Consider the following 23,300-nt stretch of genomic DNA (forward strand, 5'->3'; position numbering starts at 1 on the left):
CTAGGAGTTGGAAGCGCAAGTTTTTGAGGGAAGACCCTTACAAGTCTACGGGACTGGACTCAGTCCATAAAGCATTTGCCTGGCAAGCATGAGAACCCGTGTTCCATCCCAGCACCAACACAAAAACTTGGTGTGGTGGTATGAAATCCCAGTGCTGGGGAGGTGGGAACAGGAGGGTCACGGGGGTTCGCTGGCCGACCACTATAGCTTAATTGGTGGTCTTTAGGCTAATGAGAGAATCTGTTTACAGAAGGTGGACAGCATTCCTGGAGATGATGCCCAATGTTGTCCTCTGGCCTCTTCAGGCTGTTGGGCATGCACATACATGTGCACGCACACACATGTGGACACACATACAAACACACACACACACGTTAAAGGCTATTGAATCCTGGGAAGTCATGGGCTTGTCTTATCTCCACTTGCGAATGCCCCTTTCTTCGTCTTGTATCTGTTTTGTGTACATGATTATATTATTCATCTTACTGAAGACACTCAAAATAGCACAAGCTCCAGACTTCATGATGCCCAGATCATGCCTGGCCCTGCCACTTTGGCTTTGCAAACTATGGGGCCCCACATGTGGAGGGCAGGGGGAGATCCCAGAGTCAAGAGGGTGCTGCGGTTTGGATCTGAACGTCCTCAACAGGCTCCCGTGTCTGAACACTTGGTCCTCGGCTGGCAGCGCTGCTTTGGGAGGTAGCAGAACCTTTAGGGAATGAAGGCTTGCTGGAGGAAGTGGGCTACTCAGGGTGGGCCTTAAAGTTTCATAGCCCAGCTCCACTTCCTGTCTGCTGCTTCCTGACAGTTGGCGCTCCTGCCTCAACACCTCTGCTTCTGTGATGGCTGACACCCTCTTAAAAACTGTAAGCTAAAACCTCTTTCCTCCCTGAAGTTGTTAGTGGGTGGAGAAGAAGCTCGTCTGATGTTTTGGGTCTTGTGATAGAGCCTTGTTATCTAAGCCTAGGCTGGCATGGAACTAACTGCATAACTAGCCCCCAAACTCACAGCAATCCTCCTGCGGCAGCCTCCCAGTGCTGAGGTTTAGGTATGGGCTACTGTGTCCAGCAAGTCACTGAAATTTCCTTTTTCATTTGTGACTGTTTAACCCATCCTGACCACTCATCCCCAGCTACCCTTTCCATGGGTGCTTAGACATTGACGTGAGCACAAAATAAACCAGTGGCAAGGATACCAGGGCGGATGTCACTTTAAGGAACCTGGATTCAAAAGAATCACTCAACCACCCGAGAGACTCCTAATCTCCCAGTTATAGAGTTCCAACACTTTCCAATTCTCTACAGGCCAAAAGTCTGGTCCTTCAAACACCTCCTGCCCCTTCTTGGGATTTCCTTCATTTTCTGACATTATTTTCATTTAAAAAAATTAATTTATGTGTATGGGTTTTTTGCCTGCCTGTTGATGTCTGTGCACCATGTGCCTGCCTGGTGCCCGTGGAAGCCAGAAGAGGGCATTGGATCCCCTGGAACTGGAGTTAGACGTACATATCCACATGCAGACACATACACATAATTAAAGAAAAGAAATCTTTGCCAAGTGTATGCCTTCAATCCCAGCACCCAGGAAGCAGACTCATGTGGGTTCCAGGCCAGCCAAGGCTACTCGGTGAAACCTTGTCTCAGAAAACAAAACAAACAAAAAACGTAGTCACTTAGATTCAAAAGGTCCTTTTGGCTTTGTCCAGTACAGAGTAAGTAAGCCTCCCGCTCAGGTAGAGAGTGAGTAAGATTCCCCGCTGTGTCTTTTGTGTTGCAAAAACACAAGGTAGATTTAAGTTTCTAAAGCAGCAGGGAGCTGGCACCCCACTCTGGCAAAGAAGAGCTAGTAACAGGGGCAGGGAGGACGTGGAAAAAAGAGAAGCTTGGGCGCTGTTGGTGGGAGTGCAAATTAGTACAGCCATATGGAAAAGAATATGGAGTTTCCTCAAAATAAATAAATATATAAATATATAAAAATAGGTGGTGGCTTATGGAGCTGTAGCCACGTAGCTATGCTAAGTCTGCCCACTCAAAAGCGTAACTTCTTTTTCCTTTGATTATTGGCCATAGCCTGGGCATGCTTTCACAGACACGCTGGGCTTTCTCTTTCCCTCTGAAGCCACCTTCATCTCCTGCCATGCGGCTGCTTATGAAACAGCATGTATTTCTCTCTTGTCACATCTTCCTCCTCTGGGAAGCTTTGGAGATTTACATATTTGCCTACCTTGGGTTCTTCTTTTAAATTCTAATGAAATTTTGTCCTTGAGCTTTAAAAACAAATTAATTAGTTAAATTAAAAGTGAGCCAAATATGGTGCAGAGCCCTAGAACCCCAGTACTTTGAGAGTCTGAGGCAGAGGATCATGTGTTTCAGGTCAGTCTGGGGTACATAGAAAGGCCCTGTTTGAAAAACTTAAGGGCTCGGCGGGGGGAGGGGGGGATGCAACCAGAGGCACAGTAATCCCAGAGAGTCTCAGAAGATAAAGTGGAAAGCAATCAAAGTCGACACCCAACATCAAGCTTTGGCTTACACACATATGCAACACACACACACACACACACACACACACACACACACACCACACATACATGCAACACGCGTAACACACATGCAAAACACACATGTAACGCATGCAACACGCATGTAACACATGTAACACATGCAACACACATGTAACACACGCAACACACACATACACAAAAAATGAGAAGTTGTCTCATTTACATGCAGAATCTACAAAAAAAGAACAGAAAAAATGTTGCTCTCTTGGAAGTTGAGAATAAGAATACTGGTTTCCAGGAAGTGGGGAGAGAAGCAAGGTGGGGGGAGGTTGACCTACAGGTGTTAAATTACAGTACACACAGTGAGTTCTGGGGTGCAGTTGCACAGTAGGGTGAATAAGATGAGGGAGAAAATGTAATATGGATTACAAAAAGCCAGAGAAGAAAGATCTGGAAAATCTTCAGCATTTCTGATTTAAGCATGTGTGTATAGAAACATCCCAGGGAGCCCCACAAATGTGTCTAACTTTTCTGATTTAAGCATGTGTGTATAGAAACATCCCAGGGAGCCCCACAAATGTGTCTAACTTTTTATATTTGCACTCATAGCTCACAAAATAAATTTTATTGAACTTTTAAAAATTTTAATGCTTTGACCCGTGTTTCAAACGTAGCAGATGGAACACATGGTGACTTCTTTCCTGCAGAAACCCTACTAAAACGTGACGTAAGCAAGGGCTAAAAGGTGGGGGTTGGGAGGTCTGTCCACAAGAAAAAAAAAAAGAATGAGAGAAAAGCTCCAGGAGAAGATCAAAGCTGTCCACAGATTTTTGAAGCTGGGAGGCAGGGGAGGAGGTATCATGGGCACCGAGGCATTGGAAGACCATGTGCCCACACAGGGGAGACTAGCGAGGATGGAGCCAAGACAAGCTGTGGAATCTTGGCAAGGCCTGAAATTTCAGGCACCGGGCACTGCAGAGACAGGAAGGAAGTATACAAAGGAAGACTGGGCGACTTGTCTGAAGTTGGTATAAGGAGCCTACAGGGCACAGCGGTGCACACCGGTGATCTTAGCACTCAGGGGAGGTGGAGGCAGGAGGGTCAGGAGTTCAAGGTCATTCTTAGCTATGTAAAGAGTTGAAGGTCATTTGAGATCTGTGAGACAATTGTTCAAACAAAGGAAAGAAGATGAACTTGCCAAGTTCCCCTTTCCATTCAGTTCAGTCAAGTGACCCACCTTTCTCTAACCTATCAGGAAGTCTATTTGGTGGAGAAATTGAGGGTCTAAAGCCACGTGAACAGGAAGAGCAAAAAAGAACAGCACCACCTCGGAAACCAGAAGATTAGATAAATCTTTCTGCTGCCTGTTCATGCCTCCCACCCCACCTCAGCCTCCAGGCCACGTACCTCCCTCTTCATCTTAACCCCCAGGCTACAACAAAGCCAGGAGCAACCAGAACTGCACTCTGTCCTCATCCATACCGTCCCCTCCAGATAGAAGTTTATGGGCTTCTGGATTCTTAATTCTTTTTATTGGTAGGCTTTATCCTGGTGCTTAAAGTCTTATTTATTTATTCTTGCATGCATGGACGTATGCATCTGTGTATGCTCGCATGTGTTGGGGGATGCCGTACACTCATGTGGAGACCAGAGGAGGGTACCAGGGGTCTTCTGTTACTCTCCATGGGCTGGAGAGATGGCTCAGTGGTTAAGAGCATTGCCTGCTCTTCCAAAGGTCCTGAGTTCAATTCCCAGCAACCACATGGTGGCTTACAACCATCTGTAAAGATGGTCTGGCGCCCTCTTCTGGCCTTCAGGCATACGGACAGAATGTTGTATATATAATAAATAAATAAATAAATATTTAAAAAAAAAAAAAGATTGAGTCTCTCCCTCAACCTGGGGCTTGCATTTTCATGGCTTGGCTAGCAGACAGCAAGCCTCAGTGGTCCTCAGAGCTGGGTTTATAGGTAAGTGAAAGATACCTGACTTGTTTTGTGGCTGCGGGGATCTGAACTCTGGTCCTCAGTAAACACTGAGCCATCTTTTTAGCCCCTTACCTTGATTTTCTAAATTGATACATGATTGCACCTACTTTTAGGGTACAATACAATATGTGTGTGTTCACGAGTGTGTTCACACCCGTGCATGTACCAGAGGCCAATCTCAGGTGTCATTCCTCAACCATTGTCCCCTTGTTTTTGGAGATGGCTGGTCTCTCACCGGCCTGGGGCTTGTTGAGCAGGCTAGGCTCACTGACTAGCAAGCACCAAGAACGTTCCTGCCTCAGCCTCCCCAGTGCTGGGATTACAACTGTACATATACCACATATCCTTGGCTTCTTTTTCCGTGCATTCTGGCGCTTGAATGCAGGCTCTTATGCTCTCATTGCAAGCGCTTGACTAACTGAGCTCTCTTCCCGGACCTTACTATGTGATTTTAAAAATATATTTCTTTGTGTTATTTTTAATTGTATGTATGTTTTGGGAGTAGTATGTGCATGTGAGTGAAGGTGCTTGTAGAAGTAAATGGCGTGGGACCCCCCTGTAGCTGGAGTTACAATGAGCCACTCGACAAGGATGCTGGGAATCAAACTAGTCCTGTACAAGAGTAGAAAGTGTTGTTTCTGTTTTTTTGTTTTTGTTTTGTTTGTGGTTTTTTTGTTTTGTTTTGTTTTTTTGAGACAGGGTTTCTCTGTATCTTTGGAGCCTGTCCTGGAACTAGCTCTTGTAGACCAGGCTGGCCTTGAACTCATAGAGATCAGCCTGCCTCTTCTTCCCGAGTGCTGGGATTAAAGGTGTGTGCCAAGCTGTAGAAAGTGTTCTTAACCACTGAGCCATCTCGAGTGTAATGTCCTGCTATGTGTGCACCACGCATAATCAACAAATCCGGGCGATTCACATGCCCTCACTGCTCACGTGTGTCACTTATTTGTGCTGTAGACAATCAAAACCCTTTTTTCAGCCAGGTCGAAACACATAGTAAATTACGGCTAGCTCTAGTCACCCTACTGCACTGTAGAACATCAGAATCTTTTCTCCTCTCCTATTCCTACCCAATAGTCCCAGGGACATAAAATGGCCTCCAGAAAAGACTCATTGCAGCTGACACTGGGGATCCCCCCAAAAAGGCCAGGACCTCTGGCTCTGAGGATGAACTTCAGCAACGGCAGACGCGCCCCTGCAGAGACTGTTTGATTTCAGTGCGTTAGTCTGCGTTCGTTACTCTGGATGCTGCAGAAGATAGCTAAGAGCTGGAGGAACATCTCCAACATAAAAGACAGAAGCTAGAGCAGCACAGAGAGAAACCTGGACAGGACAGGCCGGAGCACTGATCACAGAAGTACAAAAAGCCAAAAGGAGATGTGTCACTCAAGAACCCAAGGAAAGACTGTAGAGGCTAGAGTCATTCAAATTAGGGTGTGGTGAAGGGCACTTGTCTCTGAAAATGCATTAAAAACAAAACGAAAACTACTGGTTTAGGGCTGGGAGAGGACTCAATAAAAGACTTGCCCTGCAAGCACAGGGACCTAAGATCAATACCCAGAACCTATATCTATATTAAAAAGGCCGGATGGTGGAGGCACACGCCTTTAATCCCAGCACTCAGGAGGCAGAGGCAGGCGGATCTCTGTGAGTTCGAGGCCAGCCTGGTCTACAAGAGCAAGGTCCAGGACAGCTAGGACTGCTAGGACTGTTAAACACAGAAACCCTGTCTCAAAATACCAAAACAAAACAAACAAAAAAAAAAGAGCCAGGCCCAGTGGTGTGTGTTTAATAATCCTAGCACCGGGGAGACAGAGACAGATGGGCGAATCCCTGGGGCACACTGGGCAGCTAGCTTAGCCTATCTAGTCATGTTTCAAGCCAATGATAAACCTTGTCTAAGAAAATAAAAAAAAACAAAAAACAAAAAGCAAAAAACAAAAAACAAAACCACAAAAAACAAAAACCGTGAATGCTGTCTAATATACATTGTATCGGTAAACTCCATGTGCTGCTGTTTGAGCTCACTGAGAAGCTGCCTCTGGAAGCACAGTTGCTCTGCCCCCATTTCAGACTGAAGCCTGTTTGTCTCTAGGTGTCCTCCAAGGTCCCTAGCCTGGGCATGGACTGGCCCCTGACTCTGTGATGGGGATGTAAGCAGACAGCAAAACAGCCCAAGAGGGATGTCACTGTGCCCTGGAAACCTGCTAGAAGGGAAGCCATTCCCACAGAGGCTGCTACTCTTCACCCCAGGACACAAAAGTTCAGCCAAGGCGAGAAAGCTGTGCCAGGAACTCCAGCAGGCTGCCTCAACTTCCCCAGGTAGTTTCTGCTGGATGTCATGTGCTCCTGACTTGTTGCTGTCATCTCTCCCTGCTGCTGTTTGTTCCTTTGCTTGGAAGCATGACCCAAGGGGACACTGATCTGCCCAGGACTCCCTCTTAGAAACTCCAGATGGCTTAAAGAGACCCTAATTGATTTCTACTGAATGCTTTGAGAACCCAGTTTAATGATGCCTTTCTGCCTATCTATCCTCCTATTCATCTGCTACTTGCTGTTTGTTTCTTTACGCTGGCTTGCTGTATATTTCATAAACTCACTTATTCAAAACCAAAAATAAGGTTATCATAGAACCTTCTCCAGGCTTTGCACAACATGGTGTCTAAAGAATAATAGCCAGGGTTGTTCCTTGGTACACACACACACACAGAGAGAGAGAGAGAGAGAGAGAGAGAGAGAGACAGAGACAGAGACAGAGACAGAGACTGAGAGAGAGAGACAGAGACAGAAATTCTCTTACTGTAGACAAATTAAGTAAAATATTAATTTTATGGAGCAAATTTTCAATGATACAAAGTGTGTGCATGTAAGTGTGTATATGTATGATACACATGTGCAAACATATGAGCAAGTTTCCATCTTGGCCTCTTCCGGCCTTTTCAGCCTTCTCTCACCACCATCTCCATCACCATCCCTGCACACTGCCCTCCTTCCTTGCCCTCGTCCCTTCCATTGTCCCTGTCTCCCCCACTGTCCCCTCCTAAATCGGCCCCTACACAAGGCAGGACTCTTCACCCCTTCGCTTGTTAAATCACTTTCTGTTCCCTGCTCTCCATTTTAAGAGCAAAACAAACGGAACGCTTTGTTTTTGCATCACCAAATCAAATGAAGATGCTTTAGTGCCTCTCCCTCTGTGGCCTCTGTGCTGTCCCTCTGGATTTCTGCCTGGGAAGCCCTGTGTTCCTCCCCCTCCAGTGGGAAGAGTTTAAGATATGTAGGTTGCCTCAAATGGGAACAATAGGCTTAGCTAGTTGGAGCTCAGACTCCATTTAAAGACCAATCCAAGCTGGTCTTTTCTAATTATTAGGAAAGAAGAAAACATTTAGATTTCTGGAATCCAACAGAAGGCCTCGTTGCTCTAGATCCTTCTATCCAACTGGCTTTTAATAAAAACACTAACTCTTGCAAGCATGTCTGTGACTCTATGCCAAGCTTCTAACAGGATAAGATACTGTCAATACACGTGCAGAGGAAGGTGGCGGCCACCCTTGTCAAATCCACAGATAAACCTGTCCAGCTGTTTGTTTCAAGAATGCATTATCTATGGGACAGGAGGCACTAGATAAGTAATGATCTCTCTCACTTGCTCCACCCCTCTGTTTTCTTGAGGCCAGAGATCTAGCTCTGACTAATCTGGAAATCACTATGTAGACCAGGCTGGCATCGAGCTTATAGTGATTCTCTTGCCTCTGCCTCCTGAGGGCTGGGATTCAGGCACGTTCTGCCATATTGCCTTCAAATAATGGTCTTTCGGAGTGACAGCAGTGGAAGGAAACATGCAGATAGCATCAGAGCCTCTCATAGGAGTCACCGCTCCTCTGTCCTGGAGCACTGAAGAGAAGGAGGCACCTGGGACCCTGGAAGATGCCATCAGCCGAGGGTAGGAAAGGGCAGGCTCTGCGGAGGAACAGCATGTCCAAGGACACTGAGGTGTGTAAGAGCATCCTTTGTGATTCTTGAGGATGTGGCATGATTCCTCAGAGCTCCCCAAGCCTCTATGGCGCCTGTCACTTGCAGTGTCCGGCCCAGCATCATAAATGTTGTTCTGTGAGTGATGGCTCTGTCCTTTGCTCCCTCGTTAAGAAGCTTTGGGATGTGAAAGCTATACCAACAACCACCAGCCCCAGACTCAGCTCTGATGCCCAATCTGCTCTCCTCTTAGGAGAGAAAATCCCAGCTGCCCCTGGAGGCTGAGAGTGAGGTAGCCTTGTGTCTGGCTGTGTACTGGCTGTCCCAGTCTTCAGGGCCTCTCTCCAGGCCGCTCTCCCCTATGGCAGAGCCGCAGTGCCTGTAATTTGCTCAGTGTAGGCTTCACCATGGAGACTGGGTGTCGCCCTCAGGGCCCTGCAGCTCTCCAGTTAGGAAACTGCGGTTGGGGGTGGTGGTCATTTCCTCTCTCCACTGAGGGTCAACACATGACCCTCAGAGACCGAACCCATTATTTGCTTTGCAGAATAAAATGAGACAGACAGTCAGCTCGCTGCCTGGTGCCCAGACGACTGTCGCAAAGCCCCTGGGGGTCAACACACAAACGGTGGGTTGGCAGAACCCTACCAAGAAGTCTTCCTCCACAGGACCCACCATCCCTTCTCTCTTGCACCCTTCCTTCAGTAGCTAGCGTGATCTGCTCCCTCTGACCCCATTATACCTGCTTCTCATTGAATAGCAGTTCACCACTAGGAAAGCAGCAGTGCTCAGTGCAGCACCATGCACCCTGCATGCAAGAAGGTGTCATCTTCAGTTCAGACGGGACAGGAAGGGCTCTGGTTCCAAAACCCTACTCTTTAGACTGGACCTATAAGGTCTGCCTTTGAGTTCTGAGCTCCACACAGGACAATGGCCCTTTTTGCCTTAAAAAAAAATGTATCTATCCATCTATTTATCTATCTTATCATCTATCTATCTTATCATCTATCCATCTATTTCTATCTATCATCTATCTCTCTATATCTATTTATCTATCATAGCATCTACCTATCATCTATTTGCCATCTATCAATCATCTATATCTATCTATCTATCTATCTATCTATCTATCTATCTATCTATCTATATCATCTATCTATCTATCTATCTATCTATCTATCTATCTATCTATATCATCTATCTGTCTATCTATCTATCTATCTATCTATCGATCTATCTATATCATCTATCTGTCTATCTATCATCTATCATAGCATGTATCTATCTATCTATCATCTATCAATCATCTATCTATCTATATCTATCTATCATCTATATCTATCTATCTATCTATCTATCTATCCATCCACTCATCTATCTAGCATGCGTGTGCATACTCACCAACTACACTGTGCACATGGAGGTCAAAGGACAACTTGAAGGAGTCATTTCTCTCCTTCTACCATGTTCGTTCCCGGGATTGAACTCGCATCCTCGGTGCTTTGAACAAAGCCCTTACCTCCATGATCCGGCTCACCAGCCTAGGCCCTTTTGCTTTTAGCGTTGGCTTACCTCCTTCCTAGACTGCCTAGTTTAAGCATGGTTGGAAAGAAGTCAAAGTAAGAGGGTTTCCCAGTGTAGACTGCCCCCTAGCTAAGAGACTCCCCAGGGATTGAGGGGAGTGCAGACACACTGGGCTCACTTTTGAGGGTGGCTCACTTTTGAGGGTGGACAACCTGTCAACAAAAGATCTAGCAAGTGGAGCCTGGGCAGGAGGAGAGTCAGGCGGGACCTTCATCCCCATCCACTGGGTAGAACAGAAAAAGGAGATGTAAGAGAATCTTGGTTCTAGGTAACTGGCCCTAGGAGAAACCAATTGTGACTGCTGGGGATCTTGAAGGAGGGACACATACCCAGGACATATAGCGCTTGAAATACAGCCTCTAAAACCTCTTGAATGTCATCATCAGAGCAGCCCTGGGTTTACTTCTTCCAGCATTCACCAGGCCACAGCGCCACCTACAGGGAAAGCCCTGAATCATCTCCAGGACTTACTAGGACCAGTCCCAAGAGTCTGTGACAGGCAGCTTTATGTGATGATCGTGGACAGCAAACAGAGGGGAAAAAAGTACATCATCCGGGCCTCGCCCTTTCCAGCAATCCTGCCCGTGATTTAGGCAGGTATTACTCTGTCCGTTTGACAGGTAGAGAAACCGGACTCCTGACAGTTAGAACCAGCCAGCTGACTGATGGCAGAACCAGGCAGGATTGCAGCTGGGGCCTTTGCTAGACATTTCTGTGCTCTACTGTCTCTCCCCACACAGAAACAAAGAGAAGAGAGACATGTGGTAGGTGGGAAATGGAACAGAGGTCTCAAGAACCAGAATTTGAGTCGCATGACAAGCCCCACCCACTCCAGCCAGGGAGTAGAGCGGTCCCCAGACAGAACAGCCAATTATAACACATGAAAATCGAGCTGCTTAGGAATGTCGAGGTGGGGCGCATGGATTTTTTTTCTAAACGTCTCAAAAGCTGGCAAGATAATTGAGGACATTATATTTTTTCCCTTCCAGAGCTTGTCTCAGTAACAAGCCCTTGTCAGCCAGAACTCGGAGGCCAAGGTTGTCTTCCTTAATGGGAAAGGGCGAGGCCCAGATGATGTACTTTTTTCCCCTCTGTTTGCTGTCCATAAAGCTGCCTGTTACATAAGCTGTCTAAATTCACCAATTTTCCTGAAATATAAAACCTATAATTTCCTGAGCTATGTTGTTACTCAGCCACCCAGATTCCCGAGTTCGTATTTAAGGACCGTCAGGAAGAAAACTAGCTGCCCAGTCTGGTCAACACTGCTAGTGTGTGTTCAATTAGTCACTGGTGAAGTGTCCACCCTGAGGTTCCCGGTGAGTGCATGCTCTGGGACACCTCCTGCCACTCTTCTAGTCTGCTTTTCTGTTGCTATGACAAGCACCATGACCAAAAGCAACCTCAGGGAAGCAAGGATCTATTTTAGCTTGTTCTTCCAGGCCCCAGTTCATTGTTGAGGGAGGCTAGGGCAGAAACTTGAGCAGGAACCAGAAACAGAATTTGGGGAGGAATGATGTTTGCTGACTTGCTTGCTGGCTCATGCTTTCTTCTTGTTTAAATTTTTAAAGATTTGCTCTTACTTTATTAGATAGATGTGTTTGTGTGAGGGTGTGCCATGTGCATGCTGATAGCTGAAGAGACCAGAAGGGGGCATTGGATCCTCTGTAGGTGGCCGTCACAGGCAGTTGCAAAAGGCATAATATGGATGCTGGGAACCAAACTTGGGTCTTCTGGAAAAGTCCTTTCTCCAGCCACCGACTACCTTTCTCACACAGCCTAGGGATGGTGCTGCCCACAGTGGGCTGGGCTCTCACACATCAATCATCAATGAAGACAATCTCTCACAGACATGGCCACAGGCCAATCTTATCAAGACACTTCTTCAGCTGAGGGTCCCTCTTTCCAGGTGACTCTTGGCTGTGACAAGTTGAGAATAAAAACTAACCAGGACAACCACCCAATTTATACATCCCAGAAGTTTATTCTGGGGACAGAATTCTGTTGCTACAGTCCCCAAGCAGATAGCAATGTCATCCTGATGACATTCTAACTGGAAGGCAGAGCTGCCTGCCAGCTGGCACTTCCTCCCCTATCTATACATGGAGCCTTCAGAAGTCTTTGGACTAGCCCCCAGCAACTTTGCTTTTTGACCATCTATCCTGCAGCTATGTTTCACTAGCTCACAGCCTTCCATAATTATGCTCCCCAATTAGCCAACAGCATCTAGTAATTGCCTACTGCATATACACCCCTAGGATGTTTGCTTAGTGGTGCGAAGAAAATATATGCTTCTTTGGGATGCTGGTCTCCTTGGGGTCTTCAGTCAGATGACTAGATAATACACACGGAACAGTCACTGTGTACAAAACACATGTCTGGAAACACACAGATCTGAGAATGGATGCCCACTGGAGAATTCCTGTAGTTGGTTAAAAATGAGAAAGAAAACAAGTTCTATTGTTCTGGGGTCTTCTCTACTTCACTCAGCCAGGGGAACACAGACTACTTTGATTTTGAAGCCTAGGGGGTTTTAGCACAAAAGATGACAGTCTGATGATTTTTTTCTTTTCTTTTCTTTTTTTAGTTAATTTTTATTGAGCTCTACATTTTTCTCTGCTCTCCTCCCTGCCTCTCTCCTCCCCCCTTCAATCCTCTCCCAAGGTCCCCATGCTCCCAATTTATCAGGAGATCTTGTCTTTTTCTACTTCCCATGTAGATTAGATCTATGTATGTCTCTCTTAGGGTCCTCATTGTTGTCTAGGTTCTCTGGGATTGTTATTTGTGGGCTGGTTTTCTTTGTTTTATGTTTTAAAACCACCTATGAGTGAGGACATGTGATAATCGTCTTTCTGGGTCTGGGTTACCTCACTCAATATGATGTTTTCTAGCTTCATTCATTTGCCTGCAACATTCAAGCTGTCATTATTTTTTTTCTGCTATGTAGTACTCCATTGTGTAAATGTACCACATTTTCCTTATCCATTCTTTGGTCGGGGGCATTTAGGTTGTTTCCAGGTTCTTGCTATGACAAACAAAACTGCTATGAACATAGCTGAGCATATGTCCTTGTGGTATGATTGAGCATCCTTTGGGTATATACCCAAAAGTGGTATTGCTGGATCTTGAGGAAGGCTGTTTCCTAATTTTCTGAGAAATCTATGCTGATGATTTTAAGGGAAGGGTTGCAGAGACCAGGGAGAGCATCTACTGCGATGGCCCTTCTTCTACTGAAAGACCCACCAAAGGGGAAAACAGTGGTCTTCACTCTCTTCTCCAAGGGTTCTTCAGACTCATACCCCAGGAAGAGAAACTAAGGGATACCACCATGTCCATGCCTGGGTGGACCATCTCAGGCTATTGTTCATATCCCAGATCCATTCCCACCTCCAAAGAAAAATATCCAGGGGGCAGTGGAGATGGTTTAGTGGTAAAGTGCTTGCTGGCAAGCTTGAGGACTTGAGTTCAGATCCCTAGCAACCAAGTAAGAGCTGGGCACAATGGTGAGAGACAAGAGGCTCCCTGGGCTTGTTCATCAGCCAATCTTGTCAAATCCAATACTGGCCTATGTATGCACATGTGTGCACACACAAACACACACAATTGTACACACACGGCCAGATATAAACACACACACACATGCATACACACTACCAGATAGAAACACACATGCAAGTATCCATCCTTAGGCCCTTTTGTTCCCCCTAAAATTTGTTTATCATCCAAATAATCTACATCCTCCACCTGCCTCTGCCCTCTGAAGTAGACAGATGTGAAGCCCTCTTCCCACTTGCCTGTTCATGTTAGATCCACGTACACCTGATAAAACTGTCTATCGGCTGTATTTATTTGTAAGCCCGTTCCAACGAGCCTTCTAAGGCTCAGGTTCCTCTCATCCACACATCTTCACTAATTAACTGTATTTGTTGAACACCCATCTCTCCCAGCGTGGCCCCGGGAGAGGGTTTTGCAAAAGCACGGGCTCTTACCTCAGATTTGACAGCACAGTGGGGAGGCTAGATCCAATTTTTTAAACATGCAAATTGCAGAAAGGAGCAGGGGCGCCATCGGGAGTGATGAGGAAATGTGGCTCCTGGGAGATTGTCAGAGAGACTCTCCCCGCTGGAAGGGGAGCATTGTATGCAGGCTCACCTGCCTGTTGCCAGTCTCTGTGGGCAGCAGCTCAGGAAAGGGAAGGGAGCCTCTCTGGACCTAACGCTGTGCCCCTCATAGGTAACAAAGGAACTCCATCTGGAATGACTTCCTTCTCTGTACTTCCAGATCTTTCCCAGAGATCCTGGCTGTTAACTTTCTGGCTTCCCCTGCTCCAGTGCTCAGCCACTGTTCTGCCCCTGCCCATCCATGGACACATTTTGGTGTCTGCCTTCCAGTGTGAGGTCATTGGTTATTTCAAATCAAGGCCTTGCTCACCCAGCTGGTCCTAGGAACCGCCACTCCTGCAGGTCTTGGAAGGCTGAACTCTTGTCTGACCTTAGAGGTAGGACCCACCAGACAGGAGAGCGTGAAGATGTGCAGCCATCTTAATTCAGAGCTGTGGCTGTGTAGATTTTAAGAGGACACGAGTAGGAAACTAAAGAACAAATGACAAGAACAGGTGGCTTTGGAAGTGTTTACAAAATAGAAATATGTGTAAGAAATAAAGCGTGGGAAAAGCCAGGCGGTGGCAGCGCACGCCTTTAATTCCAGCACTCGGGAGGCAGAGGCAGGCGGATCTCTGTGAGTTCGAGACCAGCCTGGTCTACAAGAGCTAGTTCCAGGACAGGCTCCAAAACCAAAGAGAAACCCTGTCTCGAAAAACCAAAAAAAAAAAAAAAAAAAAAAAAGAAAATAAAAAAGAAAAAAAATAAATAAAACAGGGTGTTTCAAACTTAGTAAGTGTCCAGTGAAAGTTGTGTGGTATTTTATTTTATTTTTCTACACAGAGTTTCTCTGTGTAGCCCTGGCTGTCTTAGAACTCACCAGGCTGGCCTCAACTCACTGAGATCCACCTGCCTCTGCATCGGGAAAACTAGGTGTTGTTAATACTGTTGTTATTGTATCTCAGAAAGATGGCCCCGCAGTGAGATGCAAGTGTAAAGAAGATGAAAAATTTCAGAACAAGAATAACAGAGATATGGGCTGGGGAGATGGCTCAGGTTAAGAGCACTGTCTGCTCTTCCAGAGGTCCTGAGTTCAATTCCCAGCAACCACATGGTGGCTCACAACCATCTACAGTGAGGTCTGATGCCCTCTTCTGGCACAAAGTGCAAATGGATAGGTGCAGATACCAAGCACTCGTATACTCAAAATAAGTATTTTTTTTTTTAAAAAAAGAATCACAGAGGTAGACTCAAGATGATGGTAGGACAGACAGAGGACACAATATTAGTAAGAGTCTGAAATAATTTAACATCCCTTTTCTCCTAATATGACTTCCTTTTATTCTTTCTTGGGGGCGGGTCTGAAACAGGGTTTCCCTACACAACATAGGCAGGTCCTGAAGTCACAGCAACCCTTCTACCTCAGACTCCTGGGTGCTTGGGTGACAGATGTATTCTGCTACACTTATTTTCTTTATTAAAGAGAATGTGGCCAGGCATGGTGACATAGGCCTGTGATCCCAGCACGATGGCTGGGAACTTAAGGCCGCCACAGGATAAATGGGAAGTCCTTGTCTCGAAGATAAGGAAGGAAGGAAAGAAAGAGAAGGAGGGAGAGGAGAGAAAGGGAAGAAATAAAAGAGGCACTTGCAACAGAAAGGGTAGCAAAGATACTGCATCCATGACTGTAGGGAGGCTGCGACCCAGGATAGCTGACACTCTGCCGTGCCTGAACTCGGTTCCCTTAATATAATCAAGAACTTGATAGTGTGACTGTAGAGCCCCTGCTGCTAAGTCCTGGGAAGCCGAGAAAGCTAAGGTAAATGGGAATGAGCAAATGTTGCCCAGCTTGAGGAAGATGGAGATAAGATTCTGGAAATTACAGAGCAGATGTCTTCTCTGGGTGCTGGAGGTGGAACCCAGGTCCTCACATGTGTAAAAGGGGACAGCCCCAGCCCTTGTTACACCCGCCATTGCTCTGTAACCAAATGAGCTCTGAGCCTTTATAAAACAGCAGGAAAGATTAATGAGCAGTGGAACTCACCAATTAGTTAAATTAACTTCATCTCCACTGTTGATAGCTTGGTAATGGAGGCAACACTCACCATATTGCACGCTCGCTTGTAGCAATGCATCTGACAGAAACTTTTAAGCAAAGGCTTACTTATTCCTTTTGTGTATGTATAAATGTTTGTCTGTATGCATGCATGCATGTGTGTGTGCCTGGTGTCCTTGGAGGTCAGATAGCATCGGGTCCCTTGAAAGTGGAGGCACACAGGGCTGGAGAGATGGCTCAGAGGTTAAGAGCACTGACTGCTCTTCCAGAGGACCCGGGTTCGATTCCCAGCACCCACATGGCAGCTCACAACTGTCTGAAAATGCAGTTCCATGAGATCTGACTCCTTCACACCAATGAACATAATAAAGAAAAAAAAAAAAGAAAGTGGAGGCACAGATGGATGAGAATTGCCTTGTGGGAACTGGTAACTGAGCCCTCCTCTGCAAGACCACAAGAGGTTCTCCACTGCTGAGTCATCCTCCAGTCCCACTGAAAGCACTTAAATTCTTTTTTTATATATATATATTTTATGTGCTTTGGTGTTTTGCATGCATGCATGTCCGTGTGAGAGTTCCCTGGAATTGGACTTACAGACAGCTGTGAGCTGCCATGTGGGTGCTGAAATTGAACCAGAGTCCTCTGGAAGAGCAACCAGTGCTCTTAACCACTGAGTCATCTCTCCAGCCCGCAAAATTACTTAATTTTTTTTTTTTAAAAAAAAGACTAATTTCTTTGTGTATGGAAGCGTGCCTGTGCCGTGGTGGACTCATGGAGACTGACTAGAGAACAACCTGTGAGAGACAGTTCTCTTTCTACCATGTGGATCCCAGGAATCGAACTAGGGTCCTAAGCCTTGGTAGAAATACTTTCACCCTCTGAGCCATCTCGCTGACTTCTGACAGACCTTTCAAGACTCCTGGGGAACAAGATGAAGACATAAGGACTGAGACTTAAACTCTGCTTAGCCAACTTGAACAGGGCTGAATAACCACGTGTACCCCCCCCCCCCCCAAAGCACAGCCAGATGTTTGAGATGTATCTGCTCCACGAACAAACTCAGCTGGGAGAGGTGTCTATGGCAACGTCCCAGTCTCATTCAATATGAAAAGATGACTCGTGTGTCACGGTCTCAATTTGCAGAAGGCAAAACTTGGAGGGAGAACTGATCCGTTCTACAGAGAGACACAAAGCAGCCAAAGGCTTAGGATGGGGGAGGAAGCTCAAATGAAATAAAGCAAATGCAAGTCATTCATTCGGTTCCTAAGACGGCTACATGCGCAGAGAAGCAGGCACGAGGCCGGGCCTAACTCCCGAGCAGGGGCAAGTTCAGTGTGTCTTGTTAGTAGGAAGAGGCTGCTGAAACACAGCTGCAGTCTCCAACCAGAGGAGGAGGGAGAAGGGAGCACAAGCTCGCCCATGCTGAGTGCTCCCTGTGTGCCTGCACAGTGCTGTGTTCACAAGCATGATTTCACTATGAGTGCATTGTAGTTTCGATCCAAGAGGAAGCCCAGAGCTGAGGACGTGACTTGGTTAGCAGGGTACCTTGTGTAATATTTTGTTTGTGTTCTGACAAAGAAAGCTTGCCTGGAGTCAGAGGGTGGAGTGAGCCTCTAGTTAACCATTGAGGTATGGAGGTCTGTACAGACAGGAGGCTGGGTGGAGGGAGGAGGGGATAAAGAGGGGCCTAGACAGGATCTCGGCCCTTTCGGTCTGAGAATTGGGAGAGGTAAGAAGTGACTGTGGCTGCTCCTTCGCTTCTCTGATCTTTCAGCTTTTACCCTGCTATCTGATTCCAGGTGTTTATTGTTAAGACTAACTAGATTCACACTTCAGTACCTGCTTAGCATTTCTGAGTCCTGGGTTCGAGACCCAGCACCACATAAACCTGGGGCGCAATGACCTATGCCTGTAATCTCAGCACTCAGAAGATAGAGGGAGAAAGATCAGAAGTTAAACATCAAGCCAGAGTGATGGCTCAGAGGTTAAGAGCACTGGCTGCTCTTTCAGAGAGTTCAATTCCCAGCAGCCACATGCTGTCTCACACCATCTGTAATGAGATCTGCTGCCCTCTTCTGGCCTGCAGGTGTATATACAGGCAGAATATTGCACATAATACATTTTTTTAAAAAAAGTTAAAGTCATCCTCAACCATATATCAATTAGTGTCTAGCCTGGGCTATATAAAATTCTATCTCCCCCATCCCTGCAAAAAAAAAAAGATTCCGAGGCCAGCATGGTAGTACATACATGTAATTCCAGCCCTTGGGAGACCAAGACAGATTGGGAGTTGGTGGACAGCCTGGGCTATGTAGTAATAGATTGTCTAAAGTCAGCAAAACAAACCATGTCTACTGTATTGGAAAGGGGAAGGTCTGTTTAACATAGATTCAGTCAGTGGAAATACAGTGTACAGAGTCAGAAGACTGGAGGCAATATCAGAAGGGACAATAGAAGAGACCGTCAGTAAAAGAGGCTGCTGGGTTTTTAGTATTGTTTGTTTGTTTTGTGGGGGCAGAGTCTCACTGTATATTCCTGGCTGGAGCTTGTTTTATAGACCAGGTTGGTCTCAAACTAAAGTCACAGGCCACCACACCAGAGGAAGGGAAATCATGTTAGGTCCATTGGAATGGAGCCCTAGTCCTGGCCACTGTGGACCTGAGCATCCCCTCAGAAGTCCTCTCCTCAGATGAATGATATCATCCATGTCTGGAACACAGGAACCAAGGATGGGGGTATGTGGCCTGGCCGGCTCTGCTCTAGTTTAGGGTGAAGGGAAGGTGAGATCTAAAGACTGGAAAAAAATGGTCATCAAGATTAAAGAAAACATAATTACATGTAATGGATGAAAGTTGATTGGATCCTTGTTCGAGGGGAGAAAATTCATTACAGAAAACAGCAGGAGACAACCGGAAAGTAGATGGCAGTGGAAAATAACCGAGGATTTCCCCAAGTATGACAGTGAACTTGTAATCTTCTATTCTCTCTCCCTCCCTTCCTCCACACGGCACCCCTGTGCAACCTAGGCTTGCCTTAAACTCGTGACCCTCCTGCTTCAGCTTCCCGACATTGGTCTTGTGCCGCTATCTCGGAGGAGACCTCTAATTGCTAGAACCCAGTTCGCTAGCTTCGGGCAAGGGGGCTGGAGGTTAAAATACACAGACACACACAGACAGAGAGACAGCGACACGAGTCATCCTTGAATTCCCCAAGAATGCTCCCTTTATTGTGTTCACGGGCAGATTATATAGAGATAGCCATGCCCCAGCCAAACCCACCAGAAACCACTCTCCTGCCATCAAGAACTCCTGAAGGTCTCGTGCTCAGAGCAGCTGTAGGTACTCAGATCAGGGGATTACAAGAAATTCAGGATCTGGGGTCTCACTGCTCCCAACAGTCTTGTGTGCCCTTTTTACCTTTATTTAGGTGTATGGGGTGGTGAGTGCAGTGTCTGTAAAGTCCAGAAGAGGGCGCCAGATCCCCAGAGCTGGAATTATTGGCAGTTGTGAGCCACTTGGTGTGGGTGTGGGGGAGCAGGGTGTGCTCTGCACTGCGGAACCATCTCTCTCTCCAGCCCCCTGAGCTGCTTCTGCTGAAGAAGGCTTGAATCCCTGCTGATGTTCTCAGGGACAAAGGCTCACAACATCTGTGTTATTTTTTAAAAGAAGTCAGCAAAAGAAAAACGGAAGTGGAGGTTATAGAAAAAATGTGGCCAAGGTGAGCAGCAGTATTTACATAAAGATTTTCTCGATACTTTTAACTTTCATGGTTTAAATTTTTCTAATAAAAAATATTGGGAGAGCCGGGCACTTGTTTGTAATCCCAGAAGAAATAGAGTTAAGAGGCAAGTTGGGGCTGGGTGGCGGTGGCCCACGCCTTTAATCTCGGCACTCGGGAAGCAGAGGCAGGCGAATCTCTGAGTCCGAGGCTAGCCTGGTCTACAGAGCGAGTTCCAGGACAACAGTCTCCAAAGCTACACAGAGAAACCTTGTCTCAAATAAATAAATAAATAACAAAACAAATAAAAGAGCCCAGTCGGGGCTGCAGAGCCAGACCTTGTCTCAAAAGAAAAATGTGGGAGGGAAAGAAGTGACAGGGGGTACTGGCAAACATGTACTGCCTGGGCCTCGAAGGTGGCACATCAGCACTGTGGATGCAGGCTTTGTGGCCTCACCTCTGCTGCAGGGGTCAGCAGAGCCCCAGCTGCTGTTTTCCATTCTGTTTCTTATCATTAGGTGTGGCTGCTTGAGGCCTTATCTGCTCTGCTGTTTAGCCACCACCAAATCAAGCTGAGCCCCCCAAAAGATTACGATGGGAGACAGTGCACATTAGCACAACCCCCACAGCAACCCAGATGAAGTCCCAGGTCCCCAGAGGCAGATCTTTTTATTTATTTATGTTTTGGTTTTTCAAGAAAGGGTTTCTCTGTGTAGCACTGGCTGTCCTGGAACTTGTTCTGTAGACTAGGCTGGCCTCGAACTCATAGAGAACTCTGCCTCCTGAGTGCTGGGATTAAAGCCTGGCTTTAAAGATAGGTATTTTTAACCACGGTCACACAGCTGGCCTGTGATGGAGCAAGAATTTAAATCCTGTTGGGTCCATGACTGTACATTTCATACTTAATGAGGTATAACTTCTACACCATAAAATTCAGCCATCGTTAAGAGGACAGCTGGATGCGTCTTACCAAACTTCTGTGTAACCGTTAACACAGCCCCGGCTCCGAAAGTTTTCCCTCTGCTTCCTTCTCCTGCTCCTGCCATCCTCCAGGGCCAGCTGCGTGGTCTTCTGTGGATTCTAGGGCAGCGGTGAGCACTCAGAAGTATGTGGGTCCCAGTGTCAAGGAGCTGCATTTGAACGGTGTCCAGGCGGCTCTAGCAAACCCCACTAACTTCCCTCCCTTCATTTCTTTACATCAGTGGATATGTAAGTGGGCATGCTATGGCACACACGTGAAAATCAGAGGATAACTTGCAGGAGATGTTGTTTTCTTTCTACCACTTAAGGGTTCTAGGGGCAGAACTAGGGTCCAGTCTTCCCTGAAGTACTCATCAGCCTCCCCCCCCCCTTTTTGAGAAAGGCTCTCAAGATGTAGCCCAGGTGGCCTGGAACTCTCAGCAGTACCCCTGCTCTGCATCCCTCCCCCTTCGCTGAGATCACTTTATCTTTTTATACTTGCGTTTCTCCCTTTGTAATGCAGATGCCACTCATACCCCGCCAGGGAAGAGAGGAGGCACACAGTGCTTAGCAGGAGAGCTGCTGCACTGGAGCTGCCCTTGAGGCTTCTGACACCTTATTACTGCCCTCAAGGTTTTCTCTTCTGATACTTACTTCACCTTTCTCTTCCAGGAACCCCTGTTTACCGGGTCCTGGGAGATGGATTCTCTACTACTTGGGAGCTCCATTGCTCATTCGGGCAGGGCTATTAGAGGAACTGGGGTAGAGCGGCAGCACCACCTAGTGGCAATGAATAAAAGCAAGCTATACACAAGGGGTTGTGTGGAGGACAGCGTTTTAAGTCCCTGGACATGCCACACATTAAAGACAAGAGTGTAAATGATGGCCCACCAAATCTCCAGAGACTTGAACAGTGAGCTAGAGGTATGGAGGATGGGGGCGGAGGCTGCTGGTCAGTGACTGCTAAAAGCTCCACATTGTCTTCTCTGTGTGCAGGTATATCTGTGAATCACGTGTGCGCCTAGTGCCCTCGGAGACCAGACAAAGGTGCCAGGTCCCCTGGGACTGGGGTTACAGACAGTTGTTAGTTGCCATGTGGATACAACAACTCGAACCCGAGTCCTCTGGAAAAGAAACCAGTGCTCTAAACCACTGAGCCATTTCTCCAGCCCTGACACTGTCTTTCCTATAGAAAAGACTCTCAGGCTGGAGAGATGGTTCAATGTTTAAGAACTCTTCCGGGTTTGATTCTCAGCACCCACATGGTGGCTCACAACCATCTGTCACTCTAGTTCCAGGTCAGACACCCGCTTCTGGTCTCTGAAGGCACCAGGCACACATGTAGTACACAGACATATCACCCAAACTCATAAAATAAAATTTAAAAAAGAAAAAGCTCTTCAAATCGCAGTATGGGTGCCATATCCATGCGTATACGGATCACCGCTGAACTGGACACTTCAAAGCCTCTCCAGAGCCTGTCACCTGGGCTTCCATTCACTGCAGGACAGTGTCTACCCGATGCCTGCCAAGGATGGTACGTCACTTTGGTCACACGAGGAACCTACTTTGAAACAAACCACATACTCTTCCTTTCCTAACACTGGAAATATCCTCAACCACTGAGACATGATGTTTAACAATTCAAATTACATGTTCTGCAATACACGGGTGCCTCAGGCCCAACCACCCATAACATCCCATATTCTGACACTCACAAAGACCTGTGCCCCCAGAAGCCCTAGGGCTGTTTCTAGGACAGGGCCATCCTTCCTAGGGTGGTCAAGTCCATGGTCACTTGCAGCCTCAGTGCTTCTAAAACATCAGCAGCTTCCCAGACAAAGTGGGAAAGAAGAGGGGACATGTGCCAAGGGATTTCTTTTTTGGTGCTGATGAAAATCATCTAAAATTGGCAGTGGCCTACTCTGTGAACATACTGACTCCCTGCATTGTACAATAAAATGAAAAACTAAAGGAAGCAGATTGGGCCCGCACAGCCTGCTTTCTCTCTGAGCATTTGGACTGGTCTTGCCGCACTGACGGGTGCTTAAAAAGGATGTGGGGAAAGGCAAGGCACCTAAAGCAGCTCTCCCATGGTAATGCTGGCCAGTTGGGGGCAGTGCCGCTGTCCTTAGTCGGACCCCATGCTACCTGGGGAAGGAGCAGAGCAAGGCATTCAGAAGCCTGTATCCTTTAGTCCTCGCCCCTCTGAGCCAGAACTGGTATCCGAGTTCACAGATGGGCACCAAGGCTAACAGCGAGTGGCTGGAGAATGAGGCAAGATGGACGCTAAAGTGGCTTTCAAAGCCCAGGCCTCTATCCAGAGCCACCAGAGTGAAGCCCCCCTACTCATTATGCCTCAGTTCCAAAGCCATGTGAGACGTGATATGGCTGTGCCAGGGGTCGGAGGGTGGGGCCGCACCTCCTGGTGTGTC

This window comes from Microtus oregoni, unplaced genomic scaffold (genome assembly GCF_018167655.1).
Source record: "Microtus oregoni isolate MIOR12 unplaced genomic scaffold, Mior012 000048F_ref0000485, whole genome shotgun sequence".
Classification (NCBI taxonomy): Eukaryota; Metazoa; Chordata; class Mammalia; order Rodentia; family Cricetidae; genus Microtus; species Microtus oregoni.